The sequence below is a fragment of the Vombatus ursinus genome, unplaced genomic scaffold, assembly GCF_900497805.2.
Source record: "Vombatus ursinus unplaced genomic scaffold, bare-nosed wombat genome assembly UNPS02014779.1, whole genome shotgun sequence".
NCBI lineage: Eukaryota > Metazoa > Chordata > Mammalia > Diprotodontia > Vombatidae > Vombatus > Vombatus ursinus.
The window spans coordinates 4714303-4736417 of record NW_020954557.1 but is presented as its reverse complement, the minus strand read 5'-3'; positions in this window follow the sequence as shown (position 1 = coordinate 4736417).

The following is a 22115-nucleotide window of genomic DNA, read 5'->3' as shown; positions in this document are numbered from 1 at the left end:
ATTTCTCAAGTATATGTTAAAACTATATAAGATTGATTGCTGCAGCCATGAAGTTTATTTTGTCCAGTGTTTCTCTAATAATCAATGTTAAGTGATATTTCCTCATCAAAGATGTTTGTCACTGTCATGAACAATTTAATATATAGAGTATAAACCTAAGAAAGATTTCCTATAGATAATATCCTATAGATGATCCAAAATGTATCTGTTTTTGAGTACCATTGTGTTAATTGCACCAAACCAAAAATAAAGCAGGATACTTTCAATGACACTTTCATGTTATACTTAAATATTTCATAAATAACTGCCCTGTATTTCCTTCTTATTGAATATATGAAAATTGACTTTGAAAAATCAAAATCCAATTTAACACCCAAGGAATTATTTGTAATAGAATCTGATTGTAAGATTCTGTTATAAGACTTCTAGTGCTCTGTCTCAATTGCTGCCTTTCAGGGATTACCTTGATATCTATATAGGATAGTCATGCTGCTTATACTAAATCCTATAACTTTTGGGAATGCATACATGTCATCTTCCTTACATTATTTCACAACTAAGAAACTCTGATGATATGCTGGACATACAAAGCTTCCTTGTATAAGATTAAAGATAGATTTTTTGCCAAAGTAATAACCTTGCTCAGAGGCCAGCAACATGGCACAACAGAAAGTCTTTGTGTGGTGGTTATTGCATAGGCATCCTGTTCCTTAGGGCATGGTTCCAACTTCCCCATTGGATCCATTCCCTAGATCTCTCACGCATAACTATGTCCTTCATGATCCCCCTCTTAACATTCCAAAATTTATGAGAGATATCACCTTTTGACAATGCCTCAACTCCAATTCTGCATCTGTGGTTTTTCAAGGCCCAGGTAGAAAAAAAATCTAAAAATTTCCCTAGTAAACAGTAAACATCATTATAGTTATCATTATTTTGATCTAGTCCTGTGATTTTATCAGTGAATAGAATTTCCAACACAGAACAGTAGCTTTCCTGTGACTCATAATCTTAAAGAGCTGCCTGATAACACTGAGGGTTTAAGTAAATTGCTCATGGTCACACAGTTGGTTGATGTCAGAGACAAGACTTAACCCAGATATGCTTGACACCAAACCCAGTACACTGTCCACTGTGTTACACTGCCTCTGCTATTATGATTAATAAAAGAAAATAGGATAACCAACTTAGAGATTAATTAGCATTTATCTTTTGGAAAATTCATAGTTGCCAGAAGTCTTGAACTGCAATTTGAAACTTGGGGAAGTGAGTGATATGAAGGAAAAAGAACAGTCAGACCTAAGGTTCTTATTCAAGATGTTGGTATATGAAGCTTTCAGTGTTTGAGCTGAAGGTGATGAAGTGGGAAGTCCTTCTTTTAATTTAACTTAACTGCCTAATTGTAGAGAGGATGTGTGATATACTGGACAGAGCACCTGGCAAAGAGTCAGGCAAATGTGGATTCAAATTCAGCCTCAGGCACATGCTGACTGTATGATTTGGGATAAGTCACTTTACCCCCAGTGATCCATGCAAACTCTTTAGGGCAATGAATTGTGCAATATTTGTTGATCTATACCAAAAAGGGAGATCATCACTAGTTATTCCCAATAAGAATGAAATCACAAGTCTAGACACACCCATACACACACGCGCACACACACATTTTTATAGCAATGCCATTATATATATATATATAAGTATATAATATATATATATATATTATATATGCTACTTTTATCTCTCCTCTCTTCATCTCTCTCCAAGGAATGGTGATAATTGGTATTAATAGTAGGTAGGAAAAGAAATGTTACATGGATGGTGGCCTAAGTAGTTTTGTTGGGCATGGAATAGAAGGGGTAACTTTCTCAAATCGCCTTGTTTGAATCCCTCCTACAACCTCCAATTTTAAGAACTAATCAGATTTCTCTTTTTTTGTTTACCTTTCTGAATCCACATAAAAATCTTCCCCAAATTCAATCAATAAGTACAGTGAGATGAAGTGATGAGCCATTTTAGAACTTAAATGTATCTTAGAGACTTTCCAGTCAAACTCTCTTATTTCACAGCTGAGCAAAATGAGGTCCCATTAAGTTAAATGTGGTAGTATACTGGGTAAAATGTTAAACAACTGGGAAAAGGAAAGAGGAAAAGGGAAAGGAAGAGGGCAAGGGGGATGTGCCCATGATACACTTTATATTTAATCTGTATTATTGATACTTTTCCATCACTTTCTTAAGTCGAGACAATCAAAAACTGTAAATCAACACCTGATTTGTAGCATCTACTAATTTTCCATGGTGTAAATATTCACACTGAAAATTTCACAGTGGGTTCTGTAGAAGCATGCCTAACATTGCACAGCCAGTTAGTGACAGAGATGGAGCTAGAATCCAAGTCTTTTTGTCAAGAAGTCTTCCCCCATTCTTCTGATCCAAACCTCTTTACACAACAACACTCTTATAGAATAATATATAAACATACTGATATGGGGGAGGGGGAATCTTTCTAGTTGTTACTTTGTTACAAATATCTATATATCTTAAATATGCTCAGGACCACAGTTTTATATGTCTTAGAGAGAAAAAAAAAACATCTGGGCCTGCCAAGCTGTGCCCTGACACTCCAGATGACCTTTACCCCTTGAAATAGGCACAACATAAGAACTGATTTAAAGAACAGATTAACATGCGAATCACCATCACAGCTTCCTGTTTGCTCTAAGCCTCCTTTCAGCTAGTTTTCAACCAGCTATTGATATAAACCAAACTGACTTACTTTCTAAAAAATAAAATTAGGTAAAGCCAAACAAGATAAATGATCTTCTGTTAAGAATTTCAGGAAATTATTTTTATTAAAGTTCAGAAGGAATAATTAGCAGAGACCATTTGAGAAACTTGAAAAAAGGAACATTTTAGTGAATTTCAAGCAACTCCCTCTCAATAATGGTTTCCTTTTGAATTAATTTAATCAACTTCATACTTATGCATTGAACCAAATTAAACATGGCAGAATGGCTACTAATTAAAATAACTCACATTTGAAAGCACAATGAGCTAATATTCATTTCTACAGACTTTACAGTAGAATTGAACTTTTTGACGCCTCTGTATCAAGGCTACTTAGTTTGTGATTATATAATGGTCATTTCTATAACTTTGTTCATTGATACCAGTGACTCTGGGAGAGTTATACTGATTGCTTCATTTTTTAAATTAATTCAGATTACTTTCACAATAGCAACTGCATTCACCTTCTTTTCATATACACTCACCATCTGGGATTAACAAGTAAAAAAAGGGTCAAAATATGTGTGGGTTGAAAGTGATTTCATGATTCATGGGAACTATTAAACTATGCAAAATTATCACTGTGACACAATGACTTTCTTATGAAAGCCTCCTTAATGCAAGAAAAAAAGTGGAGCATTCCGTGGATTTTCCATCTCAAAGAATGTCAAGAAGTACATAAAAAATCATCACATAACAGTTTATGTATAATGACCATATATCCCTGTTGTCATGCAAGCATTTTTTTCCATGGTTGCCAAGATGCAAGTTACATGTTAAATAGTTTAGTGGTTTCTACCCAACTTCTTCAGACTGACATGGGTTTTCAAATAAGGAATTGCATACAAAAACAATTCAGTACAACACTGGGCACCCATGCTATGTATTTGTCTAGTAAAAAGCAAGTGAGTTGAATGACATTTTTCACTGATTTAAGGTCTAAATTTGCCAGCTGTTTCGATATCATCAAAGTACAGCCTACATCTTACTTCTTTTAATGTAGACACATCTTTAGGGACAGATATTATGTAGCAACTGGAGTGCCCTTCATCTCACACATGAGGTTAAATACTAGATAAACTACTCAGGTTCAGAGTAATTGGTGGTCTTCACCCAAAACCTATCTATCTTGATATGTTGCATCCAAATGATGTATTTACTTTTGTTGTTTCTATTGTTCAGTTGTTTCAGTCATGTCTGATTTTTCATGACCCCATTTGGGGTCTTCTTGGCAAAGATGCTGAGGTGGTTTGCAATTTCCTTCTCTAGCTCATTTTATAGATGAGGAAACTGAGGCAAACAGAGTTAAATGACTTGCCTATGGTTACACAGCTATAAGTGTTTGAGGATGGATTTGAACTTAGGTCCTCCTGACTCCGGGGCCAGCCATCTACCCATTCTGCCACTTAACTACCAACTCTCCGCCACTTAGCGCAATGCAAAAACATTTAATGAAATACCATAGTAAAAGAAAATGTTAAATAATATTTCCCCATAAATTTGAAGCACACTCGTCCACAAAGACATGCACTACTAGAGACAAGAATGAATAAATCTACAGAGCATGCATGAAGGGGTCCACATCAGCAAACATGAAGCCAGGAAATATACATGGATCATCATTATTATTATTATATTATTATTGATAACAATGATAATTAACATTTCTATAGTGCTTTACATTTGTTATAATTTGATTCTCAAAACAACCTAAGAGGTAAGTTCTTTAGATAAATAATAATCCGATATCAACTGATTTTGCAAATGAGCAAATTGAGACTGAGAAATTAAATGACTTGTCCAGTGTCATATAGCTAGTTACATGTATGAGGAATAACTCAAATTTAGGTCTTCTTGACTCCAAAACTGAGAATCTATTGGCTATGGCTTCTAGATGTACATACATGTAAAGAGTATATGCGTTTCAGATGTAACAATGGAAAGGCTCAAGTGTAGGGAAATATGTGGATAATATTCATATACAGAAAGACAACAAATACCTCTGATGCTATAGGAGCACCAATATTGTCTGATTACGTTACTGTACTGCTCCAATCTGGCCTGGCTTTCATTGATTTTTATGTCAGATCAATGTCTCTGACAGGTAACATTCTGCTTGTTTCACAGTCACTTCTTGGCCTTTTCCCATTGTTCTCATGGTCTCTTTCAGGTGGGACTCTACCAGATATGCACTTGGGGAGTTTTTCTGTTTGTCTCCTTTGACTTTAGCTGGATCCCAAAGCTGAGATGCTATATCTTCACCATAAAAGGAAGGGTATACTCTACAGAGTTTGGGAACTTACCTTTCCATTCTTTTACAGCAATGGACTCTTCATATATTAAGTTTCAGATTGGGAAAAACCCCTCAGACATATTTATCTTCACGTACAAAGGAAAATCTGATGAAATCCCACAGACCTGAATGATAGGGATAAAATATCAAAAAAGTTTGGAGATGACTGATCTGTATATAAGCACTAGTGTTGCAATGAATAGAGCACTAGGCTTGGGAGTCAGGAAGACTCCAGTTCAAATCCTGCCACAAACATTTACTAGGTATCTGAACTGGAAAAACGCATTTTAACCTTAAAGTCCTCATCTGTAAAATGAAGGAGTTAGACTCAACCATCTTTAAGCTCCCTTATAAATCTAAATTTATGATGTGATGAAATAGCTTCTTTTAATTCCAAGTTCATTGTTTTTTACTATTAGACCACATCATTCCCTGGTAATGTATACTTGTGTCTAGATGCATATGTGATTAGTTGTTGGTTTTTCTTTTTTCTTTTTGCTATGTTTACATGTTAAAGAACCTGAGAGTGTTAACATTTTCTCTGTGCTTAGTAATCTTAAAGAAACTAGCACATTGCCAGGCAAGATCAGTAATTATTTCTGTTGATGGCAAGGAATAAAACAAATCAAACATAGTTTTAATTACTATGTTCCTCAAAATAGTTTCTATTTTGATCTGAGACTAGTCAAAAACAAATATGAGTCACTGATGACTGATAAATAAGAAATGTCACAGAAATTATGTTTCCCTCTGTTACTATAATATATGAGAAGGCAAAATATGTTTGAAGATTTTTAAACACATTTCTGCCTATCATAATCTCAGTACCTTAAATCATATTTTTGGTGGTGATCTGTGGATTCTCTCAATCCACACTTAGTTTTATATATTTAAAAGTTCTAGATGATTTTCTATATTCTTTACTACATTACAGTATTCAGGTTTTTTGACTAGTCATTTTTAGGAGAACATTTTCAATTTGGAGAGCTAGCTGTTTTGTTTTATATAGAATTCAGTGTTCTTTTAATATTATCTTTTGCTTCTCCTTTGTAAATTTTTTTCTCAATTGAAATATTTTCTTTTCCAAATCTGTTATGCTTCAGAGCTGCTACTTCTTTGTAGTGATTCTCTGTTTTCAATGCTTTCTACTCCTCTTCCTCTTTCTATTACTGGACATATCAGGGTTTTCAACTTCTGCATTTGTGGATATGGGCATTGGCTGGGCCTGGGTCCTTGCCCGGGCCTGGGTCCTTGCCCAATATAACATCCAGGGAAAGAAGACATAACCAAGCTGAGTTTCCAATCCCCATCTTTTCAGAACTACCACTGATTTTCCTCTAGCCTGTGACTCTGAGTACCATATACATCTTCTAATCTGCCTGAGTCTTTCTGCCTCTGACTCTACTATCCCCTTTTCTTTTCTTTCCTTGCTTCAAGTGGCTGTTCAGAATCAGTGTCTGCTGCCCTTTGCAAGGAAGATGAGGTGATACATGCAGAGACATTGCTATAAAGGATGCCTGCACCTAGACCTTGCATAAGACTGCAGAGTACTTCGGGAGTAGAATCAATGAATAGGGATATTTGAGCACTTAAATATGAATGTGGGAACTTAACTTTCCATTCTTTTACACCAATGGACTTTGTTCCTCAAAATAACTTCCCAACAAAATCAATATAAGTTCCCAAATATGTATTTAAAGTTCTCCAATGTTAATTCTTGAGTGTTTTACATGCAACTTCAATTGTCTTCTTATCTGGAGGATTCAATTTTAATCACCCTATATCTTCTGTTTAATTCTTTTGAGTAATAGAAGTTGGAGAAAACTGCAAAAAGTAACCATTTCACCCTCTTGCTGGCCATATTATTCTTGGTTGATTTTAAATCACTTAAAATAATCTGTTTATCACACTACAGAGTCCTTCTGATTAACTCTAGAACCAATAATTGTTAATATGACTGAAAAGTATAAATTTAGTGGATTAAGACAATTAAGGTCATCTTTTTGAAATATAAGTATTTTAAGGTATATTAAATCAGGGTAATTGAATCAGACTCTGCACTTTGGAGAGTAGCAAGTGGACAATGACTCAGTGAGGCAGGCAGTAGGCAAAAAAAAAGTAGGTGGCCATGATAGCTAATGCTAAAAAAACCTGAGACTCATAGACCATAAAGACTATTAAATCTATAAGCCCGTAAACTGCACCTATACAAAGAATATGAAATACTTATGTCTATATCGCAGATGCCTACTTTAGTGGAGCAAATGGATGATAAATTACTGATACAGATCACAAAATTAGCATATGTTGGAAAGGGTACAAGATTTAGAGTAAAAAATTATATATTTGTACATATATGTATACATGTGTATTTATGTGGATATACCCATACACACTCCTCCCTATGCCTCCCTATGAAGCAATATCTTCTACTCTTCTGCTCTCTGACAATTTTTATGTCATAGCTATGCATTTTCTCTCTCCCTTTCTACCTCTAGCTTTGAAAAAAGGAATCAAATTTAGATGTCCCCCCTTTATTTCTTAATCATATTGATGATTGTCTCATAAGAATTTCATTTCTGAAAGTCTCCTATACATCCTACATCATCTTTCCTTTTAGAATCTCAGGGCATGGGATCATACCATTTTTATTTTTTACCTTTTTGAAATTTGTTCTGTTAAAATCTAGGGCAAACTTTGGAATGTAGTTAATAACTCTTCCATTAACTGCCACAAACTCTATGACAATATGTCTCTAAGTATATATCTATATATAGTTATATAAAGAGATGATAGATACATGGATAGATAGATAGATAGATAGATATTTGAATACTGGTTTTGCCTAAGTAAAACACTTTCTCTTTTTGTGCCATAGTTTCCTCATCAATAAAATAAACATATGAATAATATTTGCAAAGTTTATCTCAGTTTGGTTATAGGCTCAAATAAAATAACAAAGGAAAGCACCTTGTAACCATAATGAATGTCAGCAGCACAGATAATAATGATGATGATGATGATAATGACTGTGGCGACCAACTATCCAGATATATCTTGGGAATTTCTCTAAACTAATAGCAAGGTATGTAATAAACTTTTTATTTGCCTTGTTGGTAATTTTATTTATAAGATAATAGAGAAAATAACAAAGGAAACTTCTACCCAGGACCTTATTTTGATTTTTTTAAAGAAAGAACTGATTGGGTACATAGAAATGATAGCTCTTAGAAGAAAATAACTGTTTGTTTTAGAGTTTATAACAGTTAATGAGATTTACTACCTATGTTCTAATGTTTATTCTAGATTTTAGCAGAACAAATTTCAAAAAGGATTTGAAAAAATAGTAAGTATGATCCATGCCCTGAGGTTCTAAGAGGAAAGATGATTTAGGATGCATAGGAGACTCTCAAAAATGAAATTCTTAAGAGATAATCATGAAAATATTTAGGAAGTAAAGGAGAAATCTAAGTAGATTAATGTTGCTTCACAGGGAGGTATCCCTTGAGTTCAGATTAAAAAAAAATACATACATTTGCAAATAAGAATGTAAGAGCATTTATTTAAGGAAAAGCCACAGATCTAAAAGGTTAGTTAAGGAACAATTAAAGATTAGAAAATGTTGAGAACAACATTTAGAAAAACTATCTGCAGAGCAAAAGGAGGGACACAGAAAGTATAGGACGAATGTTAGGAATAAATGATGTGATATTAAAAGAAGACAGAGAGAAGACTAACTGAACCACTTATCTGATGAGAGTCAGCACAATGTGATGGAAAAATCTGATGAATTAGAATCAGAATATACATGTTTAAGACATGGCTCTTGAACTTACTGGGCAAACTAATTTGTGCCTCAGTTTTCTCATGTGAAAAACTGGAATGATATTTCTTTCAAGGACAGTAGTTTGCAAAACTTAATTGCCATATAATTAATGAAAAAGCACTTATTAAAGGCTTAATATGTTCTAAGCCTTGTACTAAGTATTGAGTATATGAATACAAGCAAATACATATGGTGCCTATAAGACCATATACAAGGTAGTATGGTAAGATGTATGGTATTTCAGTACAATTGATTGACCATACTTTTCTAGCAATGGTAGTATAGATTTGATTCCTTTTCCCAAAGCTAGAGGTAGAAAGGAAGAGAGAAAATGCATAGCTATGACATAAAAATTGTCAGAAAGCAGTAGTGAAGAACTCTTAGCAAGTGGATCACAGGACACAAAAGCAAGAACTGGAGAGCTATGTGTGTACATACATTGGGAGCCAGAGAGTCATTTAAAAGTGAGTTATTATTATTATATTTTATGCATCATAGAAAATTATTTTTTGATGGCAAAGAAAAGAACTGCAAAAGAAATAAACCCAAAATAGATGAACACATGGTACAAGAGGACTTTCTATCATAGAGAAATCAGCCTGGTGTGCCAGAAAGAATATTGAATTGAAATTCATTCATATGGGTTCAAATTCCAAAGCTCTACTATTTAATTCCAGCAACTCACTTCACCTTTCTAAAAATCATTTTCCTTAACAGTCAAATGAGGAGATTATTTATATATATATATATACATATATATATATGTATATATATATATATGTATATGAGTTAGATGATTTTGATGGTTCCTTCTAGACAGAAAGTAGATGAGCAAAATTCTGTCCTTATTTTCAAAACCAAAAGTAAATTTTTTTGTTTTGGTTTGGCAATGGGGTTAAGTGACTTGCCCAGGGTCACACAGCTAGTAAGTGTTATGCGTCTGAGGCTGGACTTGAACTCAAGTCCTCCTGAATGCAGGGCCGGTGCTTTATTCACTGCACCACCTAACTGCCCCATAAAAGTAAAGTGAATTTGAAAACTTGTATTGCCCTCTATGACCATTTTTGACAAGATTCCAGGACAGTTTATTAAACACAAAATTTGTAAACATTAGAAAGGGAAATACTGAGAAATGTGGGCCAGTACAGCTCGGAGAACAAGTAATGTCATTCTAAAGTCATTTCTTTTCTGTTTTAAATTTTTAGAAAAGGATTGCTAGTTCAGACAAATGTCATAGAAATTACATACACATATTTTAACAAAGCATTTGACAGAATCATTCATGATATCCTTGTAGAAAAGATGGAGAAGTATGGATTGAGTGAGTGATAGGAATTTTTCATTTATTGAATGACCAGACCCAAATATTTATCAATATCACTACTAGGGTTATGCAGGGCTCTTCAAAAATTAATAACCTATATGAAACATATCAAGTATACTTATCAAATGTTCAGCTACAAGCTAAAAAATCAGGGAGAGATAGCATTGGGATAGGCATCTAATCCATGTAACAGGAACTTAGAGTTCTAATTCATATGATTGGAAGCCAAAAGGAAATTTCAAAATCATTTCATCCAGCCCTCTCATTTTACAGGTAAGGAACCTGAGTTCTAGAGAATCAGAACTAATTGAGCAGAGATGCATTCTGGGAAGATGGTAGAGTAAGTCAGAAATTTCCAGGCTCTCCAGATTTCCTCCACAAACACATAGAAAATCACCACAAAATGAATGTAGAACAGCAAAAATAAATGGGTAAAGCAGATGTCCTCCTAGGACATCTTGAGAAGACCTCAGAGAAGACTCCAGGGGCTGAGGTTTGATCTGAATGAGGTATAAACATCTCTAGGTTGACTTCACTGAATCAGCAAACAGTGGGCCTAGAAGGAAGCACTCTAGACCTCAACAAATTTCACCTGAGGAACTTTCACTTCACAAACTTTCATCTAAAATGCAGCAGAGGCTGAGGGAGGGAAGACTGAAGGACCCTCTGCTATTTCCGAAAGAAAGGTGGAGTGATGCTGACCAGATGTGATCCCACGCTGTGGCTGTGGGTGAGGAGGAGTGAGCACGTGCCCTCCAGATGAGTGCAGTACATTTTTTGGGACAGTATGGTTGGGGGACCTAATTGTGGCATAGGAGGGGAGTCCCTGAGGTTGACCTATAGAAAGAATTCAGAAAATAACAGTAAGGAGGACTTGAGGCTTAGAGCAACATTACCTACAATTTGGGATTAAAACTTTATTATAATAATATTAAACTGCTAACAATGAAATATGACAAATTATAAATAAAAATGAGTAAACAAAGGAAAAAGAACCTGATAACTGAAAGCTACTCTGCTGTAAAAGAAGATCTGGGTTCATCTTCAGAGGAAGACAGTAAAGTTAAAAAAACAAAAACCATTCCTACTCTAAGAGTAATGTCAAATGGTCACAAGCCCCCCTCAAAATCTTGGAAGAACCTAAAAAAGAATTAAAAAATCACATAAGAGACAATTAGGAAAAATGAGAAAAATAAATAAAAGCAATTAAAAAATATGAAAAAAGTTAACCATTTGGAAAAAGAGATACATCAAATAAGAGAGAACAAGAAAAAATTAGGAAAAAAAATAAAAGCAATCTAAGAAAAGTATGAAAAGAAAATTAATCAATTAGAAAAGGAGATATATCTTAAGGAAGAAAATAACTCCTTGAAAACTAGAATTGGACAAGTGGAATCAAATGGCATAAGACACCAAGATATAATAAAAGTAGGAAAACATAGAAGAGAATCTGAAACATCTCATTAGAAAAACAACTTATCTAAACAACAGATTGTGGTAAAAGAATTGTCAGTCTACCTGAAAGTTATGATTAAACAAAAAGAGTCTGGATACAATGTTACAAGAAATAATCAAAGAAAATTGCCCTGAAGTTCTTGAACACGAAGGTAATGTAGAAATAGAAAGAATCCACCAATCGCCACCTGAAAGAGACCCTAGGAAGAAAAGTTACAGGAATGTCATAGCCAAGTTTCAAAATTCCCAGGTTAAAGAGAAAATATTTCAAGCAACAAGAAAAAAAATTAATACTGCAGAGAAACAATCAGTATTTCACAATAGCAGCTTCTGCACTAAAAGACTGTAAGTCTTGGAACATTATATTTCAAAGAGCAAAGGAGCTGAGGTTCCATCCAAGAATAACATCCAGAAAAGTTGAGCATAATCCTGAATGGGAAAAAAATGGACATTTGATGAACTGAAAGACTTTCAGATATTTGTAACAAAAAGATCAGAACTCAACGGAAAATTTGATATAAAAGATCCAGAAGAAATATAAGGAAATCATTAAAGACTAATTATAAGGCAAACATTAAGGTCAAACTGCTTACTTATAATATATGAAAATGACATTAGTGATTTTTATTAGTTATTATTAGTAATAGTATTCTTAAAACTATTATCATTACTAAGGTAGTTTGGAAGAAAGGTTAGGGCTGAGTCGTGTATCATGAGGTGATTCTAAAAAAAAGTTTGGGTAGGAAAAGGTTAAAAGGAGAAATTATCTCATGAAAATGGGGCATGAAAGGAAGAACTTATATAAAGGAAGCAGGTGGTGGTGGAGGGCTGGTAATATTGGAACCTAACTCTCATCTGGGTTGAAGAAGAAACAACACATACATCTGAAGAGGTTTCGAAGTCTTCTGAACTTCTAGAGAGGTGAGAAAACTGGAGGATAAGGAGGGGAAAGGACTTTTAGAATTGTATCTAGATTAAGATAGGAGAGTGGGTTGAATAGATAAGGGAGGGTCTTTTAGTAGAGTGGCTAAAATAAGGAATGAGAGGGTAAGGGGAGAAGATAAGGTAACTGGGATAGGGTGAAAAGAGAGGCTGAGAAAGAAAGTAGTGAGTAAAAATAAGAAGGAAGGAAATTCACAAATAGTAATTATAACTTTGAATGTGAATTAGAAAAATAATAACAAAATTCATTTGGAAAAACAAAGTCAAAAATATCAAAGGATATAATAAAAACAAGTGTAAAGGAAGGAGGTTTAGCAGTACCAGATTTTAAATTGTGTTATAAGGCAGTAATTATCAAAACTATCTGATACTGGCTAAGAAATAGAAAGATAGATCAATGCAATAGGGTAGACATACAATCTACAGCAACAAATAAAAATAAGAATCTTGTATTTGACAAGTGTAAAGACTTAAGATTTGGGGATAAGAATTCATTATTTGGTAAAAATTTCTGGGAAAACTGGAAAGCACTATGGCAGAAACTGGACATAGACTAATATTTTACACCATTTACTAAGATAATATCAAAATGGACATGACCTAGATAGAGATTTTACCAGAAAATTAGGAGAACCCAGAACATATTACTTATCAGATTTATGGAAAGGCAAACAATTTATGAATAAGCAAGAGATAGAGAGCAAAGTTAGGTGTAAAATAGATAATTTTGATTACATTAAATTAAAAAGATTTTATACAAATCAAACAAAAGTATACAGTATCAGAAGGAAATCTGAACATTTTGGGGGGAGGGAATTCTGTAAACAGTTTATCAGATAAAGGTCTCATATAAAATATATAAAGAACTTTGTAAAATCTATAAGAATACTAGTCATTCCCCAATTGATAAATGGTCAAAGGATATGAATAGGCAGTTCCAACGAAGAAATCAAAACAATTCATAGGCATACAAAAAAAAATGCTCTAAATCATTACTGGTTAGAGAAATGCAAATTAAAACAACCTTGAGATATAATTTTATATCTACCAGATTGGCTAAAATGATAGAAGGGGAAAGTAACAAATATTGGAGGGGATGTGGAAAAACTGGGACACTAATTCATTGTTGGTTGAATTGTGAACTGATCCAAGTGTTTTGGAGAGCAATCTGGAATTATACCCAAGGAGATATTCAGCTAACTAGACTTTTTGATGCAGTAATACCACTACTTATTCTATTCCAGAAGATAATTAGGGAAAAAGGAAAAGAACCTATATGTTCTAAAGTATTTATAGCAGCTCTCTTTGTGGTGTCAAAGAACTGGAAATTTCAGGGATGACCATCAATTGGGGAATGGCTGAACAACTTGTGGTTTATGATTGTGATGGAATACTACTGTGCTATAAGAAATGATGAGCTCAGTGATTTTAGAAAAACATGGCAACTTGCACAAAATGATAAAGAGTGAAATGAACAGAGCCAAGACAACGTTGTATATAATAATGATATTGTTTTGAGAATGACTGAACGAATAAGTTATTTTTACTATTTACCTGAATAAACTATAAAGGACATATGAAGAACGATGCTATATACATCCAGAGAAAGAACTGATAAATATATGTATAGAATAATTTTACATTTATATGCATGTGTATATATGTGTGTATGCATATATGTGTATATTTGCATATAGACACGCATATACATATATAATATAATATATATATACATACATACATACATACACACACCTATTTGTGTGTAATGGTAGCCATCTTTAAGGCTAGGGGTGGGGGGAAGGAAGAAAAAAAGAAATTTAAAAGATAATTTTGTTGTTATTTGAAAGGAAAAGCAAGTTGCACATAGCAGATTTGTAATTTCATGTGCAATCATCTTTTTATTATACTATATTATGAAAATGATGATAGGAGGATGAAAATGGAACACCAGAACAAAATCTAAATGTCTGAAACTGAGGGAAAATCTGAGCAAAGATTCAGGTTGAGAGTGGGAAGTGGACAGGATCATTACTAGATAACCACACCTGAGGCAAAACTCTTCTTAGCGGGAAATATGTTGAACACAAATTGGAATCCAAGCGAGAGTATCAATCAGAGTCTTGGAATATCTCCAAGAAATTATAATTTCTTGAGAATTATTAGACAACAAGATGGAATGGATGGATGCAGGTAAACTAAGTGTTAAAGGGGAAGGTTCAGATGGGGTAGCTTAGATATTCTGTATGGAAATCAAGTTCATTAAGGTAAAGAGCAAAATGATTTTTTTCAATCCATTCTTGAAGTGTCAGCTTCCCATAGCAATGGCATGTATTCCCTGGCCTTGTTTCACTATGTCATTATAGTTAAACTGACAAAATCTCTGTGTTCCCCAACTGCCTATTGGCTAATCCAGCCCTGTTTATGTCATTTAATTATTGATTGAGAGAACTAAGGTGGGGATATATGTATGTGTGTGTGTGTGTGTATGTGTGTGTGTGTGTGTGATGGGGAGAGAGAGAGAGAGAGAGTGTGTGTGTGTGTGTGTGTATTTAAGACTTAATGGGAACAGTTGATAGCTAAATTGAAATATTTCAAAGGCTACCATTTTCAAGCTCCCTGGTAAACCGCCTGCCAGGGTGTTATAACCTCTGACAAAGGCATCCCAAGAGATGAGGTAAGAACTTTGTTAGCAAAGGTACAAGTATTGATGACTGTGTAACATTGTATCAGCAGCGCCCAATTCATGGTGATGTGCTCTGCTTTTTAAAACCCCCCAAAACTCACTGTAGGGTAGACTGCAAGAAACTCCCCAGAGCCATAGACAACACAAGAAAACACACATGCACACATGTGTGCACGCATACACACATATACACACAGAAAGCCACCTAGGAAACAAAATTCCACAGCACTGCACTTCTCTGACACAAACTCTCTCCATCCTTCCTGTCAACACAATCAGCTCTATAGCATAAGTGTCGGTTTAAGAAACAGAAGACTGACTTTTCTCTTTGCTTTATCATTGCCTACCAGCAATCTCAGAGTGGGAAAAGTGTTATTGCCTTTCTTAGAGCTAGTGGCAGCAGAGGCTGCTTCCTTCCATCTCAACCCATCTTTCACTCAGCTGTCAAAGTGATATCCCTACAGCTCAGGTCTTCTGATATCACCCCACCACTCCGTAAACTGATGACTCCCTATTACTTCCAGAGCCAAATATGAAATCCTGTTTGGCACTGAAAGCCTTCACTCGGCTCCTTCCTACCTTTGAATTTTTTCTTACTTTTTCCTCCCTTCTGAGCACTCAATGATCCAGGGACATTGTCTACCTGCTGAACTTTAACCACAACATTTCATATCCCAACTGGCTATGCCTTAGCACCAGCTGTCCAGGTCTCTATGCCTGAATAGCTGTGACCCTTCACCTCTGCACCTTACTTCATTGGTTTCCTTTAAAACAACTCAGATCCTACTTTCTGAAGGAGATCTTTCTCATTTCCTCCCTCCCTCTTCCCACACTATTTCTCCTCTGAAATTACCTTCCATCTCTTCTTTATGTATCTTATGTATACATAGTTATTTGCACATTACCTCCCTCATTAGAATGTTAGCTCCTTGAGGTCAGAAACAGTACTTCTGTTTTTGTATTCCTATTTCCTGGAACTTTGGAAGCTTTATGTAAATGTTGACAGCCTGGCTGTCCCACAGAACAATTACCTTGCCTTCTGGATGACCTTTTCTGATTCCACCAGCTTTTTAATGCTGCCACCCACTCCAAATTACTTTATTTTTTTAAACTATTTTTTGGATAGATCTGTTTGTATATAGGTTGTTTCCCTGCAGTAGAATGGCGGTCCCTGGAGGTCAGCAACATTTTCATTCTTAACTTTGTATCTCCACCACTCAGCACAATAGTGACTGGAATATATCAGGCCCTTAAAAATATTTGTTGACTTGAATTGGTAAACAATATAGAAGAGAAATTAGCCTCATTTTATGTGACTATATGAAGGAGAAATTCATTAAATTGGGAAGAGGGGTAAAATAAGATTGATTTTGGTTCAATATAAGGACATTATAAAGGGATAGATTTAGTTTAATATTTGGGAAAAATTTAACTAAATTCATGAAAATGGAAAGGGCTACCTTGTGAGGTAGTGAGAATTTTGTAGAGGGATTTCCTACCAAAGACAAGAATTGGATTAGACAGCTTTGAAAGTTCCTTCCAACTTTAGGATTCTAGGATTCTGTATAGGACATCCCTTCTACATTTTCATGGACCCTGGAAGAGAACTTCCCAGGGACACATGCCACACAAAGAAACACACAGATGCACACAAAGGAAAAGTCGCAGAGCCTTCCTTGGAAGCTATCAAATTAGGTTACACATTGCACTTTTCTGACATTTTTCTCAAGATTGCCAACAGTGTTACTCTGAATTGACTTCATATGTATAGAAAGGGAGAGAGGGCATGAAAGAGCCTAGAGCCTCATTTTCCCCAGGTGTTTCCATATATTGGTGTGGCACTGAGTCCTTTGCAAACAACTCTAATCATATACTGTAATAGAGATTTATTTTCTCACAATGTCACATCAGGAAAAAAATGTATTTCTAACCCTAACCCTTCTTTATACTATAGCAATATCTTATCTTCAAAACTATTGAGAAGTATTAAGAAGAAGCTCCATACAACTAGGAGACACAGTGGATAGAGTTCTGGGCATGCAGTCAGGAAAATTAAGTTATGTGACTCTGTATAAATAGCTTAGACTCTGTCTCAGTCTCCTCAACTGTAAAATGGAGGTAATAATAATGTCTACCTGCCAGGGTTGTTGTGAGGATCAAATAAAATAATATTTGTAAGGCACTTAGCATAGTGCCTGGCACATAGTAGACACTATATAAATGCTAACTATGATTATTATGGGCAACTAGACAGTGCAATGAAAAAAGTGCTGGACTTGGAGTCAGAAAGACCTAAGTTCAATTGCAGCCTTAGACACTTACTAGCTGAGTGACCCTGGGCTAGTCACTTAGCCCTGTTTATCTCAGTTTCTTCATCTGTAAAATGAGCTGGAGAAGAAAATGGCAAACCACTCCAGTATCTTTGCCAAGAAAAACCCAAATGGGGTCACAAAGAGTTGTAAATGAGTAAAGCAACTGAAAAACAAATATTAATAATAGTAATAATAATAGGTTCCCAAAACATTCTTCTCTACCATATAATAATTCACACTAGTGCTTAATTTCAAATTTTCATCAATCAACAAACATTCATTAACTGTCTTCTCTATGCCAGACACTGGGAATAAAAATGCAAAGAATAAAATAATCCCTCAAGGATCTTACATTGTAATCAATTTCATTTAAATTTACTATGACCCCACTACCAGATAAAACAATGAAGATCTCCTAGAGAAGCAGTCTATATTTTTGATGTACACTCCATCAGTAAAAATTTTTTGAGTATATGTATATACTCAAAAGTATGTTTGAAAATTACTTACCTATAATATTGTATTAAAATATTATGTACATTATAAACCATACACTAAAATAAAATTGAAATAGAGCATGATATAAATACAATAATTTTCATTTTAATCACAGTACAAAAAACTTCTTGGTCTCAAAAAATTAATTTAACCTACTTATTCTTCTTCATAAATGGCACTCAGTCTCCTATCACAGGCTGTCCTCCAGACCTGAAATATACACTGTCACCTTCACTTCCTAGTTTCCTTCAAGGCTCACCTCACATATCACTATCTACATGAAATCTTTCCTATTCCCCTGAGTTTTTAGCACCTTCCCCAAAATTATCATGTTTCTCTTTTTTGCACGTTATATATAGTGGATTATCATTTATTAATGTTATTTTAAACTAGCTTTATGGCTAGAGAATTGTCTAACCCAAAAAGGATACTGCAGAGGTCAACCTCAGAGACTTTATTGTCTCTCACTATCTCTGTCTCTCTGTCTCTCTCTATGTGTTTCTCTGTCTCTTTGTCTCTCAGTCTCTGTCTCTGTCTTTGTCTCTCTTTGTCTCTCTCTCTCCTTCCTCACTCCCTCCCTCTTCCAAATATCCATATATAATATAAAATACATATATACATGTGCATATGCACACGCATATACATATTTCTTATCTATCTATAAATGTACATGTTTCCACCAGCTTGTCACCAGTCAAGGTCAGGAACTCTCACTTTTTTCTCTGTCTCCAGCACCTAATACAGTTCTTGGCATATAGTTGGTCCTCGTGGAATAATTCATTTCATCTTTCATCAGATCTCTAGTTCTTGGCAAGCGTTCTGACCACCAAGCAGTGATACAAAAACACTCTCAAGGTCTCTCTTAAGAGCTTTTGAATTGATTGTGTGAGAGGGAGACACTAGCACAGGACCGCTCAGCATGGCATGCCCTAATCAGAGAAGGTATTGTGCTCTATGAGCAAAGCAGAATTGAAGTAGCTCAAAGGAAATGCAGGATGCACAAATTTAGAGAATCCACCACAAATGTTCACTTGAACTATTTGTGCCCGACCTCTGGTAGAACATGAAAGCTGGTCTGATCAGCTACAGTCGGACACTCTATAACTTGGCTCTAGCATAGTGATGTCATTTTGTTCCTCTTCTAACACAAAGGACAAAAATTAGCTTGGCCTCTCTATTCCTACCTCCTGCCCCCTCAAACCCCTACTCTCACTGATGCCCTGACCTTGTCCTCAGCCTCTCAGTCTCTGCTGACACCTCCACCTCCATCACTATCTCCTCACATAGTTTTAGCCATCCTTCTCTCTTATCTGACCAATTGCATTGGGCTGTTGCCCTTCTGCTATCTCAGACCCTCTTCTCATCCTTTATTTGTCTTAGCAGTCACAGCTACATCCTGCCCCTTAAAGGGAGGTGGGTAGGGAAAGAGGAGCCAATGTTTCACTGATGCTCCCAGTGAATGGGCAGATAGAGTGTCCTCCCTGAGAAATAATAAAAATATAATAATAATAACAACAGCAACTAGCATTTATATATATATATATTTTTTTTTTTTTTTGGCTAGGCAATGGGGTTAAGTGACTTGCCCAGGGTCACACAGCTAGTAAGTGTCAATTGTCTGGTCTGAGACTGGATTTGAACTCAGGTCCTCCTGACTCAAGAGCTGATACTCTATCCACCATGCCACCTACCTGCACCGCAACTAGCATTTATCTAGTGCTTTACACTTTGCAAAGTACTTTACAAATATTTTATGTTCACAATAATTCTGGGAGGTAGGTGCTACTATTATCCTTATTTTATATATGAGGAAATAAATAGAGAAAGGTTAGGTGATTTCCCAGGCTCACACAGCTAATAAGTATCTGGGGCCACATTTGTACTCAGGATTTCTTGTTTTCATGACTTCATGCAATTCTACCTCACTTAAATTCAAATTATGCGGCAATCAAAAGATGTCATCTGTATATCATTTTACCATTTTTACCTACCTTGAAGCCCTGTGGCAACAGGCAAGTGACAAAGGAGCAGGTGTGGATACACTGGGTGGTATAGCCAAAAACTTGCACATAGGTGGCCCAGGCCATAGGGTCATCTTCTCATTGGACTGAAGCAGCAGTGGAATTTAGCAGCCCCCTAGGTATCTAAGCAATGTATTTTAAGGACCACACTGCTCACCTACTGGCATGAGAAGGGGCTAGAAAAGGTACCCTAAAAATTGTCTGCATCTCATAATCAAACCTTGGCCTGCTTACCATGGCATGTGGGGATCGTGTCTTGCAGTTGAAACACAAAAAATGTACAAAAATTTTTGTGAAGATGATTCCACTTAGCACTGGCATGTGGAATGTGTGCATGCTTATGGACAACATGAGATCCAGTAGACTTGAAAAAAAACAGCTCTTGTTGGAAAAGAACTCAGTAGGTATCACATCCCTGAGTGAGACAAGACTGGCAAATGAAAGCCAGCTTACCAAAGTCAGAGCTGGATACACATTTTTCTGGAGTGGTCGCCATGAAGCTGGTGTAGATTTTACATCAAATCTAATCTGGTCAAAAAGTTTGTATGCCTCCCAAAAGGAGTGAATAACAGGCTCATGACAATGCATTTGCCACTTGTAGGAAAGTGCCATGCCGCCATTATCGTTATAAACTTAGAGTCAGTGATAGCACAGTAGGCCGCATATAAGACATGCTCGATACATATTTGCCGAATGAATGAATGAACAATTGCCAAGAAATACTATGCAAGGGAAAGTCCATCATAGATTTTCAAAAGACTTTAAAAAATAAACAAGTAAGGAAATGCAAATGAAAATCATTATATCTGGGTTTATTTAAAGTTAGCCATTAAAAGAGATGCACAGCACTGGGAAATTTAAAATTTATTGAAAATATCAGCAAATTTTTCCATGACTGACCAGATTAAAGAGAAACATATTTATTCCCTCAATTTACTCCATTATAAAGTGAAAGGATTAGACTAGATAGCTTCTGAGGTTCTTTCTAGGCATAATTCTATAAACAAGTAAACCTATTATATGAGAAATATGTTGAAAAGAAAAATAAGGAAGGAAGTGACACAAAGTTAGGAATATTTCTCTAGCTTACACATTCAGGGTCTCAGGCACTGTTTTACAAACAAATAGAAAAACTCAAGAAAAGAATAAGGGAGAGAGAGAAGACTATTTTGCCATCTAGAATTATTAATTTATACCATAGAGTTCAGGTTTTAATTATTAATGTGAACAACAGTACAAGCAGATATTTGATATGAAATTAGAATCTTTAGTAGTACGTATCACATTGAGATTTTTATAGTAGACTTTACTTCCTCACATCCTGTTTATGTCTATAGTGCCTTGTACAAAAAAAGTTCTTAATAAGTGTTTCCTGATTGCTTGTTTGATTGATAGAAGGTTTACTCTAATACCTCATTATGGCATGAAAATGAAAAGGCTTTGTCTGAAGACTACAAGTTCAGATCTTGTCAAGCTAATAAACTTTGAATGTAGGCCTTTTCAGGTTTTATAGCTATTGTCAAAGGACCCACCTTCTCAAAAATTCATCACCATGTCTGGACATCAATTAACCACCAATACCAATGAAATAACAAACGAAGTCATGTATGGAGTTGAGATCTGTATCAGGCAAGGCAGATATTGATGAAATCATAGAAATTTTGAAATATTGAGGGAATATGATAGATTATACCTATAGTTTTTTTTTACCTGATGGTTAAATAATGTTTGAATATGATAAAAATATTATATGTTGCTAATCAATTTTCATGTCAATTTCTCTATAAATTAACTACTGGTATTTCTCATGAGTTTAACATTTTTAAATCCTTGAATTGTTATAGCTTTACCTATTACCTAGTTAATTATTAAAATCTGGCTATTCTCCATCTAGTATCCTAAACACAAGAAGATTTAGAAGATTCTTTGAGATTTGATATTGTTGTTGATTTTGAAAATACAAACATTT